The sequence below is a fragment of the Egretta garzetta genome, unplaced genomic scaffold, assembly GCF_000687185.1.
Source record: "Egretta garzetta isolate BGI_Z169 unplaced genomic scaffold, ASM68718v1 scaffold770, whole genome shotgun sequence".
NCBI lineage: Eukaryota > Metazoa > Chordata > Aves > Pelecaniformes > Ardeidae > Egretta > Egretta garzetta.
Window position 1 is genome coordinate 60388 of NW_009258389.1, and position 4676 is coordinate 65063.

The following is a 4676-nucleotide window of genomic DNA, read 5'->3' on the forward strand; positions in this document are numbered from 1 at the left end:
TCGTAGGGGAGGGTCTCCGGGCTCCTCATGATCGTCGCTGTCCTCCTACAGGCTCTCTCTAGGAGTTCCTCACCTTTCTTGAACCAGGGAGCCCAGAACTGGACCCAGTGCTCCAGGTGGGGTCTCACCCGGGCAGAGCAGAGGGGGAGAAGAACCTCCCTCGCCCTGCTGGCCACACTCCTCTTGATGCGCCCCAAGATACCATTGGCCTTCTTGGCCACCAGGGCACCCTGCTGGCTCAGGGCCAGCTTGTCATCCACCAGGACCCCCAGGTCCCTCTCAGCAGAGCTGCTTCCCAGCAGGTCAGCCACCCTGCTGGCCCAGCGGTGCTAGCCGGAGAGGGGACACGCCAGGAATGGCTCAGGTCGCACTTGGAGAGCAGCCTGGGCAGGTGACAGGGCACCCAGAAGTGCAAGCAAGCGGGAGGGTACTTCATCCTAGAGGTGGTCCATCATGAGAAGGTCATAGAATCATAGAATCACTTTGGTTAGAAAAGACCTTTGAGATCATCGAGTCCAACCTTTAACCTAACCCTGCCATCCCACCACTAAACCCTGTCCCTAAGCACCTCATCGATCCTTCTTTTAAATACCTCCAGGGATGGGGACTCAACCACCTCCCTGGGCAGCCCATTCCAGAGCCTGACAACCCTTTTGGTGAAGAAATTTTTCCTAATGTCTAGGAGTTTTTCCTAATGTCTAGCCTAAGGTCCAGCCAGAGGAGAGCCTGGGCGTAAACCACAGGTCTGGGCTTCCCCTCGGCACCGGGGACCTGGGATTTGAAGGGTTCAGCTCATCTTTAATGGCACAGCACTCTGTGGGGGGGTTCTCTGGCCAGAGGCAGATGGGCCGGACACCTTGGTGACATCGGTGTTGGGAGGAGGCACTGGAGGGGCATGGCGTTGTGTTGGCATTGGTGTTTGTGGGAGGGAGAAAAGGGGTAAAAGCGGCACCCACAGAGGGAGTGAGAGGAGCCCTGGGACTGCTGGCGAAACCCCACCTTACCTTGACGTCGGGACGGTGCCCGGCTCCTGTGCTCTGCTGGCTTTGGGGTGTTGCGGGCGCACCTCCACGGGGACAGTGCTGTCCCAAATGGAAGGGTGACCCGGGGTCTTGGTCGGGAGAGGCAGGCTCTGCGCTGGGGGGCCGAGGCGCCTCTGCGTGCGTGCGTGGGCGCGGAGCACAGGGAGGCTGTGCCGAGGGTCCCGGATTCCCACCCTCATCCTGACGGCGCTGCCCGAGGGCTCCCCGCAACAGGAGCGAGACGCCGCTCCCGGCCCCGCCAGCCCCCGGCTCCCACGCAGGCGCCCCGACTGGCCCAATGTTCCGCAGCCGAGGGGGCAAGCGAGCTTCAGGGCAACGAGCCAAGGGATAGAGGTGGTTCGAGCAGCCTTGCACTTGCCACCTGGTAACCACTGCCAGCCGGAGGCACTTGGGGAGGAGGTTTGCAGGAAACCCTTGCAGCGGAGCGTGCTGGGTGCTCGCTGCTGTCACGAGCACCCTTGGGTGCTCGCCGCTGTCCTGAGCACCCCAGGGAGCAGAGGGGAGGCTCCCACCCCCGCGGCTGGGCTGCTCGCCTTTTCTCCTCTGCCCGCTCTCGCCGCCGCTGCTCCCAGGAGCCCTGCGTGACCCTGCCGAGGGGCACAAAGTTGGGGGTGGCCCAGCAAGATGAAGCCAAAAGAGAAGCGGAGCTGTTTTGTAACAGCCTGCCCCTGGGGAGAGATCACACCGCACCGGAGAAGAGCCTCCGGAGAGGGGCGGCAGGCAGGGGGGGGTGACCAAATGAATTGACACCGGGCAATTCTCACTGGAGCTAACGAGGCGAAGTAATTGAAAATAAATGAGGGAACATGACACCTGGCTGGCAGATCAGTTATCTATAGCGTACCTTTCCTGAAATAACTGCCTCCTGAACATCGTACGCCGAGGCAAGACCAAGGAGATGCTCACGTAAAATAGGCCACTCCAGCAGGGACCTGCAGGCCCCTTTATTTTTAATGGAGGCTGTCAGAAGGGTTAATTGGATGGTGCACAGCAGTGCCCTCTGTCTGGGGTATCGGCTCCCCGTGCCACCAATGGGTACCGCGCACTGCGTGTAAGACGCTCCATCGTTCTTGTCCTTGGGCACACGCTTGGGTCGCTGACCAGAGCCAGTGGGGACCATCCCAGCTCTCCAGCCTCCAAGAGACATCCAGGCACCCTGGGGAGATCCAGGTCCTCTCACCCCACGGGGTTTTGGGTAATGAGGGTAAGGGGGGAGTCACCAACTCCTCTCAGCTCCACAATGCCCCCAAAAGTTCTCTAAGAGGGTCATGCACAAGCCACTGAGTCCAAACCAGTGGTCTGCGAGGACCCCTCAAAAGTGCTTTTATTCCCAATGGGATGTAGCTTTTGTCCTGCAGAACCTGGCATGGACTGTCCCCGTTCTGCAGAGAGGTGCAAGCAAAGGCGAGGAGAAAGGAAAGGCTGGGTGGGACTGGTTCGGGCAGTCGTGCTGACACCGGGAATTAAACCCTTCAAGCAGCAGCCAACCCCACCCCAGTGGGACCACCCCACCGGTCCTTTCCACTGCTTATCAAGGCGGTGGGTTGATGGCATCTTCCCCCCCGCAGGCACCTGGGAAGCGGGAGGTGCTCAGCACCTTGGGGAACCAGGAGGTTTAGGAGGGTTTGGCTGCGGAGTTCAGAGCCCAGCAGCCCAGGCAATATGTGGCTTGCGCAACGGTGGCCGCTGGCACGGCCGTGCTCCATCCTGCACCCCTTGGAGCTCTGGTGCTTGTGCTGGGGAGCAGCTTCTTCCCGGCTGCGGAGGTGGCACGGGGTATGGCCTCGAAAGAGGACGCTGGAGTGCTGCCAATGGGGCGATAGCCACCGCCAGCCTGGCCCTGGCCCACGGTCCCTGGCAGCCTTGCTCTGCTGGGATGCAGCACCCAACGCCACGGGGATGGGACCCACAGCAGCAAACGGAGAAGGTCCTGTGGATGGCTGGTAGCTGGCCACGACTGGGAGAAGAGGTTTGGCTTAGGCTTAACTGCTGGCTTTTCCTCCCCAGTGGAGCGAAGCTGTCCCAAGTCCCCTTTGGCAGCAGTGCCATCCCAGCCCTGCTGTCCCAAGTCCCTGCTTGGCAGTGGTGCCATCCCAGCCCCACTGTCCCAGGTCCCCTTTGGCAGCGGTGCCATCCCAGCCCCACTGTCCCAAGTCCCCCCTTGGCATCGGTGCCATCCCAGCCCTGCTGTCCCAAGTCCCCCTTCAGCAGTGGTGCCATCCCATCCCTGCCATCCCAAGGAGACACTGCAAGCTTTTCCCTTTTCATCCCTTCTCCTCCTTGTTCTAAAAATGAAAGAAACCAGGGCAGAAAGCGAGCGCCTGTACCTTTTGCGCAGAGAAGAGGAGAAAAAAAGATAAATGACCACGAGGTGGGTCTGTGCCTGACAAAAACGAGCGGCTTTCCAGGACGGTGGCCCCTGCCCAGCGCGCCCTGAGAAGGCAGGGCTGGCCCAGCCCCTTGGCGGGGTGCACTGAGGGGTCCCCACCGCTGTGCCGGCGATGCGGGGTGCCAGGCAGGGCCGTGGATCCGCAGCACCTCCCTAGGGACCCTTTCCCTGGGGCAGAGGCTTGGCCATGCAAGAGGTTGAGCTTTAGGGGAGGGAAATCAGGTGCCCCCCTTGCAATGGGGCTGCCGGGGCTCTTCGGTGCAGACCGAGTCCCTCCGCTGCAAGGGAGGCTGAGACTTTGCACCCCCAGGGCGCCCTGGCTGCCAAAAAGGGACGGGCGGGATCAATTCCTTCCTTCTACCGAGATGCGCTGCTGATCTTTCCCTTCGACCTTCGCTGGCATCCCCATTTTTAGCGTTTCTCTTGCTCACTTTCATTAAATGAGGCAGAGGAGCCGACGGGCAGCCGGGAGCCCTGGTGTCCCAGCTGGGCTAAATTTCATGAAAAGAAAGCAAGAAAGCAAGCAAGCCAGGCTCTCCCTCCCCCTCCAACGAATGCAGCTGAAATCTCGCCATGAAAACATGGCCAACGCTCCGCTCTGCCCTTTGCGGCGCAGGTTGCAAGGTCACAGAGACGTGGTCCCCCGGTATTGATCCGGACTCTTTTGGGCTGGCATATGGCACCAGGTTTCAAAGGCCGAGCAGCTAAAAAAGAATTAAGTGGGGGCAAAGAGTGGAACGTCCCAGATTGAACTCCTGACACGCAGGGGTCAAAGATCGCTGGAGATAAAGCGGGTGCTGGAATGGCCTGGGCAATGTCAAAAATAAATAAGCAAGCATCAAAAATCAAACACCCCTCAATGCTCCGGCTAAAAGCCCACCGTGTTTCGGAGGGAAAGAAATGGGCTGGATGAGTCTGACGTGCCGGAGAATAAATAACGGGGGAAGTGCCCCTGGGGGTACCCCCGGGTGAGGGCAGGGGTGCCTCACCTGGGCCCTGCGCCTCTGGGCTTTGCCACCTGGTATTTTGAGGGGGTTTGCCCTCTTTTTGAATGTCCCTCAGCTGCTCAAGGATGGAAGGACCAACTTCGGAAAGGGAAGGAGAGAGCTGGAAAGCAAACGGGGCATCAGCTCTGGAGCCCTCGGCACAAGGAGGACATGGAGCTGTTGGAGCGGGGCCAGAGGAGGGCTACTAAAATGCTCCGAGGGCTGGAGCCCCTCTGCTCTGAGGCCAGGCTGGGAGAG